The sequence below is a fragment of the Aquila chrysaetos genome, chromosome 11 (assembly GCF_900496995.4).
Source record: "Aquila chrysaetos chrysaetos chromosome 11, bAquChr1.4, whole genome shotgun sequence".
Classification (NCBI taxonomy): domain Eukaryota; kingdom Metazoa; phylum Chordata; class Aves; order Accipitriformes; family Accipitridae; genus Aquila; species Aquila chrysaetos.
In genome coordinates, this window is record NC_044014.1 from 27,659,530 (window position 1) to 27,678,070 (window position 18,541).

Below are 18,541 nucleotides of genomic sequence, written 5' to 3' on the forward strand. Positions count from 1 at the left end.
TGCTGCAAAGAGTGCTGAGCCGTTTGGCAGAAGTGAAAATTTATTATTCTTTATTATTGATGCTTATAACACAAAACATTGATGTATGTCACAGTCTCAATACGTTTTCTTAATGGTCATATGTATGCCAAATGTATTGATATTTCTGCAACACATTATGAGCAGTAATACCAACATTTAATTTTCATAAGAGCTTTTTTTTTTTAAGGAAATCACATAAAGCCTCATCCCATAACGCAGCTACCGCTTACTGTGCAACAGATGTTTATGCTCAGTTTGTCACTTCAACTCTTTTTAGAAAGTGCCAGATATGGACAAAGCTAAACTCAGGTGTGCTGAAATCCCTTCAGCCCTGCCTGTAAATCTTTGTTTGGTTGTATAATATACCCAAGGTGAAAAGGTGTATTAAACTTGAGCTGAGATAAACATCAAAAGTTTGTGCATTTAAAAAAAAGAAAAAATTGGGGAGATAGAGGAGAGACTTAAGAAAGCCTTATCAATTAATGGATGATCTACAGACAGGTGATGTTGTACAAAATATTAGAAGCTATTTTCTCTAGAATTCAAATGAAAAATGCAAGTTCTCATACCAGTCACTGGTGGCTACCTTATTTACAAAAAATTAGAAAATGCAGCTCTTCCTTAGTGAAATGCCACAGCAGTGAATTGCCAGTGCACTGAATTAGACTATGAGTACACTTTCTGAAAAAAGCTTGAAAAGAATTGCAAAACTTGTAACCAGACTTACATAGAACCTTTAAAAATCTGAAGCATTGTGCTGACGTCTGCTGTCCAGTTAGGCTTTTTGTTCCCATGAGTGGTTCATATGTATAGAAAGATTTTTCTCTATAGAAAAACTACAGAAATACAATCATTACTACCATCAGTTGTCATTAATCCTTTGTAGGCAGTCAAGACACTTATAATAAAACCACACAGTCCAAAGAAAAATATTTATTATTACTTAGATCTGTTTTCTGCAGATTCTTGCACTCATTGGAGGTTTAATATTCATAGGAAGCTTTTTAGGTATGCTTTTGTGGCAGAGAAGTGGGTTCCATTACTGCAATGAGGACAAAATAGTAGTTCTTGTTAAGGGGGGGGTGTGTCATTATTTTCTTTCAAATCTAGCTCCTTTTGATTTTAAATTATCTTACTGATAAACTGTTTTTACAGCTTATGAGTTGTGGTACACCATTGATCAACTAAGGTAGATGATACTTTTCCTTCTTCATGAATAGGAGACAGTTATTGTATTTTTTTTAACAGAAAAATGATGACTGGGGATGGGTGAAAATAAGGAATAAATGGTGATCAGCCAGTGTCCATGGTCATAAACAATGAATATATGGTTTTGTGGCCAAGCGAGAGCATCCACAGAGCTAACAGTGATTCCAGACAGGAGTCATACAAATACAATGCTATTTGTGAGTATAAATTTAGAGAGGGACAGAAGGCTGTACAAAGCGAACAACCATTCACAGTTCAAACATTTTTTCTCAAACACTGTTAGTACAACATTTAACCAGCTTTGCACTTAAAAAGTAATTCAGTGCTGATGCTTTGCCTCTCAGAGGATGGAAAATATTTTTGCTGTCATTTGCCTGAGATGGTACTATTTCCTGGTGCTTTAAAGTAAATAATTTATTGTAGCTTGGGGCTTTCACTCTAAGACTTTTCATATATGATACACTGCTTACCTTAGCATTCCTGTTTATATATTTACATTGCTCTCATCTCAGTGGTACTCAGGCTCCTATGTACCAACACGTTTTCCACTCCCTGCAGAGGAAGAGTATAAGTCATTAATGCTTCCATATCCCTGATGATTTTATTAAACGAAGTTTAATTACTTCCACTGCTTTTGTATAACATAATCTAGTGCTCATTTACTCTATTATTAACATTCAGAGGAATTAAAATAGGGTGCATTTGCATCAGTACACATTGAGCATGGTGTAAGGCCAGGTGTAATTAATTTCTCTCACAGCTATGGAGATTGTTAATTTAATTAAAAAAAAAAAAAAAGCCAATATGTAGGACTTGATTTTTATTTGCATTATGGCTAGTTTCTATCACTCTGGAGTTGTAAATCAGCATTTTGGTTAAAAGTGTTCCTATTTCTTTTTCAGCACTGTGTACCAGAGTGCTGTCAAATGGTAAAATGTAACAGTGTAGCTAATTCTTTTTGCTGCAGGGGAAAACAAATGATACTACGCATTCTAAGTTAAATAACTGAACTACAGATCTAGCTCCTCTTATGAATGGTAAAATTTTCCCCAGCTTCAAGGACGGAAAGTGTGAGTTGCTCAGTCAGTGATTCCTAACTTTCTGGAGAAGATAAGTAGTTCTACATAGGGACCCAATGAGGTTCAGTCCTCCCCCCACCCCCGCACCAGGGCTTTTACCCCATCCGCGGGTCCCATCCTTGTTGGTCCCAAGTCTGTCATCTCCCGGCTCTGGCTGGGGGGTCTGGGATCTCTACACCTCTCCTGTAACGTGATCACACCTTGCTCATTGGGAACCGCTGCCCCAAATGCCATCATTTACAGAACTGCCCGGTTTAGGGAGTTTTAAGCTCTGTTTCACTGCTCCCAGTCTGACAGCAAGCCGGTGACCTATTTCTTTACAGAAAGTGCTGAAAAAATGGTTCTTCTAAAAAAATTAGTTTCTTTAAAGGCTTGCTAAAATGGGAACCCCAAAACCCAGGAATACCCAAATCCTCGAGCACTTTTTAGAAATATATTGCTTGTGTAAGAGGATTTGCTAACAGAAATTAGACTGAATCTTTTAAATGAACGATACGCTTTTGAAATATGTTACGCCAGTAGCCTTCCCTGACCCTTTGCAAAGAATCATCTGCATGTGTTTGCTCAAGAATTTTTTGGTAGAGAAATGTTGTTGCCTTTCTTATTTAATTCTTTACTGTTTCCACATGGTAGGATGTTAAGAGGTTGCTTTTTCTGTCCCCTGTCGATAAGTGACCTGCCTTAACCAGGCACTCAGAAATGAATCATAACACTTGTCAGCATGTGCGCCAACGATTGCTAAGGAGCTAACCACTCCGAGGCCATCTGTAGCAGCACTTGCTGTTCATTTCACAGTACAAGGGTTAGTGCGGTTATGTCTTTGGCAGTGAATGTTATTCACAAAAAGTCAGAGATGAGGGAAGTGAGAGAAAAATACTCCATCAGCTGTATCCATTTTGTTATTGCTTCCTGGTCATGAAATCAGAATGCGTATAGCAGTGCAGAACAGGGATGTAGCAGCTGAGATGGAGGTGGTCCTGGGGGGGCAGGGGGAAGAAATTGAGTAATTTTTTTCAAAAGAGGCTTTAGCAGGTGTTTTGGGAGTATTCTGTTAGCCCCTGACAAACTCAAAAGTAAAGACAGAGTGAACGTAGTCAAAAGAATCCAGGAACATCATTGCTGATGTAAACCATTGCTGTGGACTCTCTTCCTAAGGAATTTGGATCCCAAAGTCGTAGATATCGTATATTTGTCTCAAAGAGAAATTCTTCTCTAGTTAGTTTTCAAACCCAAAGACAAAGGCAATGGGGGAGCAAGAGGTCTTTTCCCTTTCACGCTGAGGAATTCCAAGGAGAAGAGGAGGAAATAAAAAGGGTACAGGGAAAACTTACCCCAGACCAGTAAAAATCCTTCTTACATTCCTAGTGAAGGTCTAGTAAGTGAGGTACAAGACAGCCACTAAGATCTCTGGTGAAGAGGTACTGATTTCCTGTGAGTGCTGTGTTTAAATTCTTAATTCTCAATCTTGGTTAACTCTGGAGTTACACTGGAATTCCTGGTTTATGCATTGATTTCAGATTTTGGAAGAAGAAATAGTCATCGTGCTTTAAAAGTTTTGCTTGCTGTACTAGAAATGAAGGGTTCAGTCTACTTTCTCTTTGATTTTAGAAAATCATGGTATAATCCTAGGACATTTGATGTAAGGAAAGAAAAAAAAAAATTCAGGGGACCTTCCTGAAATGTGATCGAATCAGATCTATTTTGTTAACAATATTTAGCCATGGGCCACTTCAACATCCTTCAGAACTGGATTAGAGCAGTGAAATAAGTCATACTGTACTGTGAGACTTAGCATGTGAGGGCTTTTGCAATGGACTGTTTTTGAAGATATCGATAACTGAACAAAATGGAAAGTTCCACTTGAAAGAATCAACAGTCTTGTTGTTTCAGTCTATGAAATACATTTTAAATTCCACAGATTTAGTTACTCTCAAAAATAACTTGGGAGCCAAGATAAACGGTCTAAGAAATTGTTCTTGAGAAAAGCTCGTAATAAAGTATATCAGTACTACTCCTTTTCTTCATGCTCCCAAACCTTGCTAAATGCCTTCTTCAGGCCAATAAGGAGTATGCATAGTGTTAAAATTAGATTAATGTTGGATTAATAAAGCAGTAATAGGGCAATAGCTTGAAGTTATTGATGGTAAATTTTAATTTGAGGAAATTCAAAAGACTGAAACAGAAATTAATTGTACCTCACCATTTGTTCAACAGACTTGGTAGTACCCATGTACGATAAAACATACAGAAATAGAGTATGCTCAAAGGAAACCTATTGAAAGTGAACGGAATACAGTGGGTCTAGAGCCTGACTCAAAGGCCATTGAATTTTAAGGAAAGATTATGGGAGTTAATAATCCTTAGGTCATCTTTTCTCTCTCTGCCATATTTATGTATGGTCATGAGCATGTGTTTGAAAAGATGATATGCATTAGTAACTTACCCCTCTCAAATCTGATATGGGAAGTTGCAGGGAAAAAATAGCATCAGCACAAAAGAAAACTATAAATGTTTCTATATTTCATCACCTATACTTTTTTTAAAATCAGATTTTTTTCAGAGTATGCATTTGTTGAAAACAAATGAGTGTTTATTGGAAAATATAGTAGAAAGATGTTAAATAAGGCTATGGGAACATAAGAAAAAGCATTCAAAGCAAGAAAAAGTCATAAAAACCTCTAGAAAAGTTATCAGTACAAGTTATGATGCTTGGATGTGTTCTGTCCAATTTAAAAAAAAAAAAAAAGATAATATTTTTATCATTACTAATATTTTCCTAATAACAGAAGTTTTGTGTTCAAATTCCAGGATACTGTGTAAATTGGGGAAAAAATATTTCTGTAACTTCTGCTATGCACAAAGCTTTCCCTGAGAGACTGTAAAGTTATGTGAACTATCCTGTCTGCGTTTTTTTTCTTGCTGAAAATAATCACTAGCTTTCATCATATCAGAAGGTTTCTTGCAGGCAATACAGTAGTGTCTTTCTGTCCAACTTTGATAGGCCACAGAATTTTCAATTTCTTTGTTCAAATAAGCATCACTATTGCAATCTTAACCCTTTTTTATAATAAATTTAATATTCCTAAAAAGAAGGATGTCATAGCTCCAGTTTTTAGTTATGAAATTACACCACCATACAGACGGAGTAGTAGAATAATCTAGATGATCATCTTTTATGTTAAAAATTCCATCCATGCTCAAGAAATTAATCTGTTTTTCATATGGAACATTTCACAACAAATCAAGTAAGCTTTGCAAAGCACCTAAATGAAATGGATGGGCAGTTACAGTCCTTAAACTCCACAGAATTTCCAACAATTAGTGACTGATTAGAACAGAGTTTCTAAGTACCTTATACAAAGCAATTACACTGTTCCCTGAATATCCTTGGCCTGAAAGAGTACATTAGAATGGACCATATCTCTCATCTAGTATGGTAATTCTTGTCTGTATTAACAGAACAAAACAGCATGAGCAAATTCAGTAGATTCTTCTTCAGTATCTAACTGCAGAAGTACTGAGGAAGCTGCGTCAGTTTGCAACTACGAGGGATTTGATCCTGTATTCTTCTATGCCTTACATGTTAATCACCTCCATTTACCCTACTTCCATTTAAAAATTTGAGCTTCTAAAAAGAGTGTTTTCTAGGAATGCAAGAGTCTGAGCAATATTCTTCTGTATTTTTGTTATATAAAATTATTGCTATTCACACTGATACAGAAACTATTGGTTGATACAAGAGTAGATGTATTGCTTACAGTGTGGGAGTAATACCAGGGATTTCCAGTACAAAACACATGCAAAAAAAACCCATCTTGTTTTAGAAATAACAATGAGGTCATGATCTTTTGCTTTTTTCTCAAAAGAAGGCACATTATAATTATTGATGGTAGGGCTGGTAAGTCATGGCAACAGACACATGAAGTTTAATGCTTTGTAATATAGCAAGAGGAAATTGTTGCTAGGGTCTACTTTTAGTCATTTCTAACACCAAGTAATTATTAGTTCATTCCTTCTATCTTGTGTGTCAGGAAGGAGAGGCATTACCTCATCACTTCAGAGTGCTGTGTCAGGATCTACCCCCACAGGGGTAGGAACTCTCCCTATTAGTGACAAGCAATGGTCCCAGAAGTGTCAGAGAGGAGGAACTACATGCGTATCTGTCTAGGCAGTTATAATGCAATATGAGTTGCCATATAGATAATGTGCACATAAGAAGATATTACTCAGGCCTTATCTAAAGGGAAAGGATCCCCATTGTATGAACTTTTAGGTCCTTTAGCTGAACATCTTCACCTTCTGCCTTCCTGCTTTGTAATGCCTTCAAAATTCAGGGCGTGATTCTCTCAGAAACACAAGCAGAATACAAAGTCAATGTACTGCCCTTGCATGGCTAGATGCACCCCTTGCAGGAGTTGTAGTACAGACCCTCAGGCTTCTCTGTCATGACTTGATACTGTCCTAGTCTTTTCTGAAAGGTCTGATAGTCTTTTCTTTCAGTAACCAAGAAGGACAATACAGGATCTGTTGCTGGTCTCTGCTTGTTGGCCTCCTGCTACGCGCTACTGTCTAGACTACGTCTCCAGGGCAGCAAGTTAGCGTTGTGCACTATTTTTCTAAAAGATATCGTAGTTGGTGTTGAGGCACTTGGTTTAGTTGCTGGATTAATTATACCATATCCCTGGTACAAGTAAAAACTGCTAGATTTTGGGGGTTTGGGGTTTGGGTTTTTTTTTTTTTTGGGGGGGGGGGGGGGGGAATTAAGTTGGTAAGTATTTTTTCTTTGACTCCACACTGTTGAAATACATACAATACAGATGTCAACCTCAATGGCATCTCTGTCTAACATCATCAATATCTCACAACTTGAATAGGCCAAGATTAGTGTGTTCGTATACTTTCACACATAATTCTAGAAAGTATCTTGACCAGCTATTTGGTTTTGTTTCATTTAATTATGACTGGACATAACCTTAATTATATTAACATTGGGTTTTTTCTTCTCGATAATTTTACACACCTTTGCTTCACCTGCAAATTTTCTCATTCTGAAATAAAGCATATTTTGATAAATGCATCTTCTTCACACTGTCAGAAATAAACCAGTCTAGACAGGGTTTGAGGTGGGGGGGATTTGGTGGAGGGGCTCTCATTCACAGGCTAGTTAGAAGGTATCTGAAACTGTTCTCTGTTTTTGTGATTGGAAAACAAGTTTGGTTTGCTGTCTGGTATTAGATCTCTCCAGTTTCCTTCCTGTGGTGATTCTTTTCTATACATATGAATTTTCAAGGTGGATTGGTATGTCAGACTCTAATGAAGTTGCGAATGGTTATCCACTGGTGACAGCAGTGTTTAAGCACAAGATCATGGCAGGTAAATCTCCTGATTTGGGCCTACCAGACTGCATGCAGGAGGTCTGCTTTTGGCATTTATATTTTGGAATTTTCCTCCTTCCAGAAGCTACATTTCTCATCTTTTCTGGCCTTGTGTCTCTGCAAAGATCCAGGTGGCTTTTTAAGACCTTTAACTTTCTCTTTACAATGAGAAATCTGGCACTCTCTACTAGCTGTGTGACCCAAAGTAAATCCTGAATTCTCTGGCTTTACTCTGGTAATGACCTACTGTCATATACCAGATGGGGTAAGTAAAACCAGAGGTAGATCCCCATTTTTCCTGACTCTTGTTCCTCAACTAAGAACGCGGTAGAGTTCATGAGCCGCTGCAGAGCACCCTTGACAGACCCCTTCCTCTTAGAGTGGGAGTATCACATCAGTTCCTCCCATTCTTCCTGCATTTTGCTTTTGAGCACCATTGCTGCACAAATCCAGCTAAGTGACCTCATCAAAGCAATTTATTCTTACTGGGCTTTTAAAAACATTAATACAGCTGGCTTAGTCCCAGCTTTGCCCAGACTTGTCCAATTTCTTTTCTAGCAATTCAAAGGAACGTATTGGCTGTCAGGACATTCATGTTTATCCAGAAATACCTCTCTGACACCTTTCCCTGTAGCCTCCAACCTGTATTACCATCATGTTAAATAAAGCTACTCAGTGTTGTTAGGAGCTACTCTACATAAACTAGAACAGTCAATAGCTGAAGTTCTTCAGCTGCTAAAGGGATCCTATTGATTCTGCCCTTCAGGGTTCAAATAAACATTCAGCTATCTGGCTTCTGTGAAGAGACAGTTTGACATTTTGCTGTGGTCAAGGGGCAGGAGGAGGAAGACATGGCAGGTATGTGAGCTTATGCAATTTCACGCACACATTGGAGTGGCTGCTTGGATGTGTATAGTTGTCTTTTGAAATTCTGTAGCCCTATCTCACAGCTTCAGCATCTTGTTAGAGTACAGACTATTTCCCCAGGTCTTTGGGGTCCTCAGGTAACTGCTTGCTCTACTTTTAGCAAAAGCTCCTTCTGCAATCCTGACCAAGAACATGTTTTTGCAAGCATTTCACAGACATAAACCTATTAGGAGCACGCGTAGACATCTTGCAATGGTGAGCAATACAAAGACTCAAAGCAGAAGCTATGCTAGCTGTGAAATCAGAAGCAGTTTAGCTATTGATTTTGAGAGTAAGCTAATGAGGGGTTTTTTACAGTGCTTTATTGTGCTGTGAAGATATGTTAGCCTGCACATGTCTTTATTATTGTGCAAGCTGAGTACATGTTGCACACACACCCTAGGTCAGGATCATCTGAAACTTCTACTTTCTCTGCCAATTGACGAGGTAAAGAGAACATGCAATAGATCATTAGGAAGGCTGAAAGGAGAGGTGACTACCTACCTATCACCTTTATCACAGAGCCAAACCCAGCAGAGAAATGCCATCAGTCAGCAGAGGCTCTGTCAGTTCTCCCGACCCCAGGTCATAGGCAACCCAAGTAAATTTTCATTTCTCTTTCCTTGTAGTCAGCTTAGAGTCTCTGTGACTGAGATTTGGGGTTGAGAGAGGTGTTGGGTTTTGCATTAGTATGCAAAAATGAGACACTTCTAAAGGCATTAGAGAGCATGCTTCATCTCTAACAAACTCCTCTGTGTTGCAGTGTAAGACCTTGTCCTTTCCCCCCTTCCCCAGGTTTTGGAAGAAAGAAAATCAAATCTGATTCTCTGAAAGAAAGAAGCAGAAGACAAATTAACTGACTGTAATGTTAATGAGATTAAAAAAATCTTTGAGCTCAAAGACTGTATTTATTCAGAATCCCCTGAAAGACAGAGAATAGCCTGTAACACCTGATGGGGCAAAAAGGAGGTAACAGCTTACTAAGAGAATAATCTAGGTATGCACAGAAAAAAGTTACTCTGAGAGGAACCCCTGGGAGAATTCCTACAAGTTATAAAACAGTTAATAGTCTAAGATATTTTGTTTAAGTGATTTATAAATAGATTGTGGGTTTAAGGCAGGCATTACTTTTAGCCATACCTTTTATTTTAAAATTAAACAATTAATTTTACTAGTAAAAATATTCAAGACACAACTTCTGGTTTTTATAAAATTAAAAAAAAATATATTAGAACACATGATGAGAGCAGTCAAGATGAAAGCCTTTGACTTACTATAATCCCCTCTTCCATGATCTCAGAGAAGTGATTTTGTCTCTCTAGTTACTTTGAAGAAAGATTGTATTACTTATACATAACATTCATATACTTAAAGATTTCTAAAGAGATAGTGGATGCAGAAAGGGTTTGGAGATCTTGGATTCAGTTTGAAAGTGCTACCAAGTCTACATGGCTGATGTGACAAACGAACCTGGATCTGGTCTCCTGTTTGCAGTAAGAGGGAAATGGTAATGGTATATTGAGTCGAAGAAGAATAGATAGGACTACTTAGAAGAGCCTCTATGTATTTCAATTCCACCTTTGTTATTTACTTGATCTGTTTGTTTCAATCTCTGTTTTGTGGTTGTCTATCTTTTAAAATGCATGAGTATTTTTCAATGAAAGGACTGCATAAAATATTTAGAGTCCTATGTTGCCCTGCCTGGTACAACTAGCACCACGGGGATAATATTCTGGGGCACAGTTTATTTTGTTTGTAACATTAAAATTGTCATTAGCTCACAGTTCATAGCTTGTAGTATCATTCTTTTGCTCAGTCATTAGTATTTCTTCCAAAGAGAGGGGAGCCTTTCTTAAATCCTGTGTTAATCTCTCTTCACATTTCTGTCAAGAAAGATGCTGCTAAATACAGCTCCCTACCCAACAGACAGTTTTGCACCTTACCTAATGTCTCGGTACCAAAGCCAGTAATCTCTAATCTGGAACTGAATATCAGATGTTTCTTGAAAATCAAAATTTACAGAGACCAGTATCTGTTCCGCGTTTACTGTAGCAGTTATCACTGGAAAGAAAACCTCCCTCTATATTAGTTAAGCATGTCCTTCCACAGACAATAAACCAGTCATGATTGGTAAGTAGGTGGTGGCTTTCAAGGCATTCTTGTATTCAGTCTTGTAAAATTGTCCCCAGCAATTTTCCTGTCCTGTTCAGCTTGCTTCCCTATAATGGAGTTGGATGTGCTCTTTGTTTTTCTTTCCTTTTTGAGTAGGTGTTTTGCGTTTGCCACTTAAGAGTTCTCTAGGGTCTGTTCTGAAATTATCAAAGTTTATAGCACACATTTTCAAATTAACATTCTTAAATATGCCCACAAAATCTGTTGCTGCTCCCCAAATGCATCTTTCTACAATAAACTGCACATTAACACATGTAAATACCCATTTGCATTCCCAGAAAATGTACAGATAGATGCTCAACAAATTTTGGAAAGATGTTCCATGAAAAGTTTGACAATTATTTAAGGCAAATGTTTTCTAATCTAATAGCATATGTGTGAACAAAGCCAACAGGTTCTTGGTGTAATTTCTGCATTATTATGATGCAGATGACTCTCAAAGTTACCTGCTCAGAGAGGTCCCTCTAAATGTAAATCTTCCTCTAACTTTAAATCTGGGTGTGGATTTCAGCACTCCAGTAGCACTTTTTTTTCCCCTCCAACTATTTTTAGATTTCAAGATCTGTATATATGCAGGGACTAAAACCGCAGTAAGAGCAAACAGGAAGATTTCTCAAACAACCCTTAAATTAACAGGTATAAAGTATCTTTTCAATGCATGCTTATTTTCAAGTTGCTTGTCAGATCCCACTCTATCCCAAAATCCAAGGATTATGTTTTTTCAGTAGATTCTGGCTCTGCAGACTCCATGAAGTATCTAAAAACCAATCTGCTTTCTTTCTGTATTGGAAATTTTTACCAAAAATATTTATCACTTCCAATCTCCATTGATAATTCCTTTGATGTGAAAAGCAGAACAAATTCCAGTTTGCAAGTCTACACTTGTGATTTTTACGTGGGACTGTCTGTTCTCATCCTAAGACTTCACTCTTAGGCTATTTGATTGAAGAACACCAAGAAAGAGACTTCGCATGTAACAAATGTATAATTTTTGCATTGTCATTTTTCAAGTATTTTTCAAGTATTTTTCTATTTCATGTTCTTTGACATTCATTTTTCTTAACCAAAAATAATCTGTAAGATGAGAGCGTATAACATCTCACAGTACATTTAAAGTAGTTTTTTTAATACTAAATATCATTGGTGATGTTATGAAAGGGAAAGAAGTTGTTTGTTGATACGTTCTTCAGACATTCTAACATTTTCACCTTCTGACTATTCCAGAGTCATCCCTAGCAGCATTGATTTCCCCCTGAAGTAACAAGCACTGTATTTCAAAGCGGAGACTGTTGATCACTTTGATAGCAACCTTTTCAAACATTAAAAAAATCCTGCCCAGTAGAAACCTCCATCCTGTATCACTATTCCATACTAAGAAAAATAAGTAGGTATGCAGAGTAAGAAGGATTATTATGAAACAGTTGGGGGCTTCTTTCTGAATGCCTCCCTTTTTCCATATTGCACCTGTATTATAATATGAAGTTTATTCGCAAAATCCCAAAGGTTGCCAGGAATCTCTTTCAAAGAAACATTTATGCTTACATAGAATTTAGTGACTATTATAAACATTCTTTCTTTTTTTTTTTTTTTTTTTTCCTTTTCTCTCCTCTTTCTTTAGTTCTGTCAGCTTCCTTATCTTTTAGCTTCTAGCTCCCTTAGGACAAAAGAGTCAGATGAACACAGTCTATCTCTGTCAGATAGACAAACTCTACACCTTTTTGAATGTCTGGAAGGTGCCTCATATTTCAAAGTGTGCCCACAAAAGAGCAATAAAAAGTGCATAGCAGAATTTCTGACTTCAATTTTGAACCAGAAAGAGGCCTGAATTCCACAATCTGAATGCACTTCTGGAGTGCTGAGTTTAACTGTTTCATTTCAGCCTGTTACAGGGAGGTTGAGCTGTGGAGTTCAAGTCCCAAACTGTGATCTGGCTCTGAGCACCTGGAAAGTTCACAGAAGAGTTTGGAGCAGACGCTTCTGCTCTAGTCACGCATTGCATGAGCCCAAACCTTGAAGCAGGACTCAGTCAAGCAGACCAGATTGACTGAACATACCTTGTGATGGCACAGAAGTTACTTAAACTGGCTTCCCCGCTGCCTTTTTTTTTTTTTTTTTTTTTTTTTTTCCCCTCCCCTCTCTCCCCCAGGTTCTCAAAATTTAGCATGAACCTTCATAAAGACAGAGTCTGAGTTTCTGGTTTGTCACAAAGCTTTGGAACCAGGCAAATTTCCCAGGGTTTGTGGTTTCATTCCAAACATTTCATAGAGCTGTAAATCATATCCAGGAGCTTTCGTCTGTGTTTTACAGAGAACAAAAATCACAAATCTGGCTACTTATTGAAATTGTAACTGTTTCATTCACCTATTGAGTACAGTATATTCATCATCTGCAGGCAGCAAACGAATACCTTAACAGATGGGAATTTATATTGTTTCCATGGTTACAATAATAAATACAATGCTGATCTGCCCAGAGTAGCTCTTGTTTTTCAAAAGAGTCTTTAAATTACTTGCATTTTCCAATGGATTTTAAACTTCTTTTTTATGATGATAATCTAGAAGCTATTTTTTTATTACAACAGTTTACCCTAGACACTACTGTTGTTGCAAGACAATGTGATTTCTTATTTCTTTAAAGCATATAATTAGTGGGGTGAGTTAAAATAATGCTGCATTCTGTGCTCATTCTAACCGTCACTGTCCTGAAACATAGAAAAAATTTTAAACCAGCAGTTGAGTTATTGCAGCATTCTTGAATTTCACCTTTTTTATTCTTACTTATGGGAATTGCAGAAGTGAATTAGCCTCAAGAACTGGTTGAATACTGACAATAGAACTGATGAAAAATCAGTAGGTTCATTTGGAGGGAAAAAAAAAGTTTATTTGTAGGCTCTATGAGACTGACTGTGTTGTTACATGCATTTGAACAGCACCTCAAATAATAGGCCATGTAGTAGGTACTCTAATCCATGAAGAAATGTTGTCTGAAGCAGTAAAGTCATGCTTATTCACAAACCCATTATTTCAAAATTGATAGGAAAAGATTGCTGAATAAATTGTACATCAACATTATCCATTCTTCAGACCATTCTAGGTGTCATCACTAAAATCTTTGCAATACATTTTGTTACCTAGTTGACCTAAAGGTAAACTTCTCTTGAATCTGCCTGTATTGTGATCAAACTCTTTGCAATGGCCATTTTAACAGAATTATTTATTTCAGTATTTCTCTTACTAAAGAGTTTAAAGACTCTCTCTTTCTGAAGCAAGCAGAATTTCTTCATATGTATTTTTTCCCCTTGGAATCAAATGGAGATGCTGTTGACGTACACTGCAACAGTCAATTTGAGCAGGAATTTTGCTTCCTAAAGTAAATAAATACTGTATCCCGCTGAAATGAGAACAGACAGCTTTGGAAGGGAGAATTTCATGAGCTGCACTGAAATATGGCAGATTAGGAAAGGCACCAATACTCCTGGGAACCGGTGCTTCTAATGACCGGAAGCAGTCAGCGAGTACGCTCAGCAAAGCTTGTGCGTCCTGGTAAATTTTTATTGTATCAAACTGAATCCCAGGTTTGATTTGTAAATTCTGGGTTTTAATCCTCTGTTTGGTTGTCCATGAAAAGCCACTTGGGCATCTTTTTGTTGAAAAACTAGCTGGATTTGGAGGCTGGAGGAAGGAGAGGCAGAGACTGGGAGCTGATGCTAAGACATTGATTTTACTGAGACAGCCTGGCCCAATGCATCGCTTATGAAAGACTCAGTGATTATTCTATTGGGTTGCTTCCCCAGGCTCAGGATTCAAATTATGCAGGCTGAATATGTGGCAAAACAGGATTAAAAAATGCATGCAAGGCAAGGTGCTGTCTGGGCTGAATACAGACCCACTGCAACTTGCCAGAAAAACAGCCAGCCAGAGCAGAATTCAAGAGGGAGTCTGCCTCAATTTAAGTGTTGACCAGGCTTTGGGCTCATATATCAGCTGAAGGGCTGCAGAGAGAAGCAGCACATCTCAGGGATCCTTTTTGTTTTGTAAAGATTAGTAACTCCCTAGTGTTCTCTTCAGTGTAAAGATAACCGTGCTTAAGAAATTACTTGGCTACACTTGTTTTCCTAGCCTGTCTTCCACATTGATTTTGAGTAATCTTTTCAAACAAGACGTGAAATTCAGAGAGAATATATCTTAAGCAGCCGGGTGCTTGAAGGAATAAAGTGCTCGCTGATGATCTGAGGCAGCGACAAGGCAGAGCAGTGCTCCAGCAGAGAGCCCCGCGCACTGCTGTGGCCAAGAGCCAGCTCCCAGCCCTGCCCGGGTTTGGCTGGGTGTAGGAGCACTGGTATCCCAGTGCAGGGATTTACTCAGACTGGTTGGTGTCTCCCTGGAATAGGCTTGCATGAACTTTTGTCACCTGCTGTGTGTGAATGATGCCCACAAGTACAATGGAAAACTCTTGGCAGCGGGCTGTGATCCTGTGAATCAACCACAAATCACAATCTCAAATCACAAAACCAAAAATTGCAGTAAAGGATTTGGTAATGCTGTGTGTGAATGCAGGTAAAATTCTTAATTCGTTACACACGTGAATGCTGTCTGTCAATGGTATTGATACTAACACCAGCAATTAGTGTTGTTTTCAAGCAGAGATCGAGGAAGAATCAGAATTCTTGGATGCATGAGGCTCAGACACTATAATGGAAAAGATAACTGCAGTTGCTCTCCTGGCAACACTTTACTAAGACTTGGCAGCTTAATAAAGACCAGGGCAAAGATTCTTATTCATCCTTCTGAGAGTCTGTTGTTTTACACACTGTTATGATGCTCAGTTTCTCAGAAGAGGGTGCATTTCTGAATCTTACTCTTTAAAATGCACCATGCATTCTTGAGAGGCCATAACCTTCGAGGTAGCTTGCAGCATTCAGCCTGCCTCAGTCTGCTCTTGTAGTGCAGGCAGAAGTAACCAAATTTAAGTGACTCTGTCTGGTAAACAGCTGTGTACTTGCTTTGTTTGGTTTAGTTTGGTTTTAACTCAAAGATGTAATAAAAAAGAAGCCCCAAGGACTTCAGGAATTACTGAAGAAACTGAAATAGTTGCTTATTAGCTGAAGAATTAACCCTATAAAACAAGATTTTTAAGGAAGTCCATAACAAGATATTACTTCTGAATGAATGCGTTCTTGATTAGCAGAATACCCGATAATCACAGGGAAGGTACCAGGACGCATGTTTTTAGCCTTTCTCCTAAAGTCTCTTTTTAAGCACCTGATTATTCTCTGAAAGCATGCAAGATAAGAAATAATCAAAAAAAGTTGCATGGTAACCACTAAAATTCTTTCTCAGGAGCACTGCTAACTTTTTTTATTGATTCCAGAAAGGTTGTTATAATTTGGGGATGGGGGAGTGGAGGAGCAGGGAGTAGGTAGGTAATTTTACCAGAAAACCAGCTCTGTTGTGCTGTTTAGCATGAAAATATGTGCAAAACATGTTAATGTCTTGATCATTAGGCAAATTTCAAAAGTAACCAGTGCCAGTTAGCATTGATCATTTTAGTAATAGTATTCTGAAATATATGTGTAAACAGGCATTATGAATATTTGGTAAATTTGAAAGTCTTTTTGTTGGTACATAGTTTTATGTCCTTGACTACTAGAATTAATGAGGTCAGGGTTTCAGACTTGGTCTCTAATACACATTGTAGCATACAGTTTGGAAGACATAAATGTAAGCCTTCCACTTTTACACATTTATATCTTATTTTCATGCTATTGAAAAGGTAATTACTTTTTTCCTATCCCTTTTATTATCAGTTTTATTATTATCATTTATATGTATTTTATTTAAATTGTCTGTGTTTTCCTAACGGTGAATTTGCAGTTCAGAAGAAAAGCGGTCAGGAGAACGAGAAAACTTTGCTAAAGCAGGTTTTGATGCAGCTCAATAAAAAGCAATTTTCAGTAGGGCTCAAGGTTTGTAGTAGGCCCAGAGCCCAGCCATCACAAGGGCTCAACAATCGGTATTTTGTACTGTTAGTCTGTTTAGAGGCTTTGAGGTGCAAGAGTCAAGTCTTGAGTGACTAATCTTTATACTGCCTACATATGGAGGGAAAACCACTGAAAATGCATAAACATTAACTTAGCTTTACCATGTGATGGGCTCATGTCCTTTTTTTCCACTGAACATCGTCCAAGCATAAGTTATATGGCTCTTGATTTCATTTTCTCTCTAACTTTTCTAATGTCTCTTTGGCTGACTAAAATACTCTGAAATACTACATCTTGTGACCTGAGTTATATACACTGGTGAAGGGAGATGAAGCGGAGAGTGGACTTCTGTGCTAAGGAACATGAAGGATACTGTTCCTTCACTCAATGATCTTTCCTGAACTGCTGCTGTCTTCCAGAATACAGTGTCAACATCTGTAAAGTATTGTAAGCTGATAATTGATGGGTGGGAGAAGTGCTGAGGAGCCAGTCCCAAGCTGCAAATCAAGAGCCTGTTTCCTACAGCAAGAATCAAATACAGTAAAACAGTGCTTCATTCAGCTTTGACATTAATGCTTTCATTTCCAGTACCATCCAAATAACATCCTTATTTGGTAAACTCTAAGTCCAGAATAACACAAAGTAGTTCTCATTTTTCCATTAAAGAATAATATATGCTTTGATGACTTGGAAGAAAAGCTAAGCATTCTTTTTCTTAAGCTACTTATTTCTAAAATGATAATCCCTCTCCAGTGGATATTTTCACCCTATGGTACACTTTGCTCCTTTGGCACTTCTTTTTTCTTTTTTTATGTAGAGTCTAGATCAGGGACAGATAATGATAGTTTAAATGTGTTTCACAAGATAGGACATATCTAGGCTCAGATACTTCAACCTGCATTAAAAAACAAAACAAAAAAAAACCAAGAAGCAAAACCCCCGGGGAATTCAGGAAGTCATGCTTTGATGAAAGGTTCTTCTCCTTTTCCCTTCTCCTGTGGATGTAGGTGTATTATTCTTAGTAGGACACTGAGACTGTGTGATTTAACTAGTTGTTTGTTTTTAACGCTGTGCAGTAAACTGCAGTTTCAAACTAGATGATGTTTGGTGCGTCGGGCCAATAACCAACACAACAGGAACAACTGTCCACACTGCTGTTTCATCACAGCTCAGCTGGGTTGGAAAGGAAACCCTGAAAATGGGAAGTAGCTGGGCCTCTGGGCAGCTCTGCTCTTATCTTTCTTCCATTCTGCAGATTTGTTTTGCAGAAAATATTTTGCTCTATTTAGTATTTTCTCCTCAATATACAAGAAAGACTTCTCTCAAAAGAAACATGACAATAGGGATGCAGAGGAGTTCTATGCACTGTGCACAGAGATTAGATGCTGCCACCAGGGATGGCGGAGGCAACACTTCCTAAACAGTCTTGTGCATTTTACATTTGCAAAGTGAGAGAGATTTATTCCCTTGAAATAGAGGAAGCTTTTTGTTTTGAATAAAAGCAGGCCTTTGAGTATAGTCCTATGTATCTTTCTGCGGGCACAGTGGGATGACCCATGGAAAGAGCCACATCTACTGTTCCTTAACATAACCATTCCTGTTGTTACCTAAATCACCATCTAGTTGATCTCGCTGATGGAATGAAGTAACAAAATTCCCATGCCATGGCTCCTAAGATGGATTTTTTTCTCAGTGACAAAGGCAGCTTGAAGTTCTGGAATGTGCTTTAAGGTTTTATTATCAGTCTCTACTGTCACCACTGATGAGTTACTCCCTTGACTAATTCATCAAGACAGCAA

General features: G+C 37.9%; 1 long non-coding RNA gene across 1 annotated transcript; it reads right to left on the minus strand.

Moving 5' to 3' along the window:
• Nucleotides 1–808: 808 nt before the first annotated feature.
• Nucleotides 809–9,335, minus strand: LOC115348339. The gene is made up of 3 exons (XR_003925798.1): nucleotides 9,095–9,335; nucleotides 1,701–1,782; nucleotides 809–857 (listed from the first exon to the last, which is right to left on the minus strand). It is a non-coding gene; the product is annotated as an uncharacterized LOC115348339 (long non-coding RNA).
• Between the last annotated feature and the right edge of the window lie 9,206 nt (nucleotides 9,336–18,541).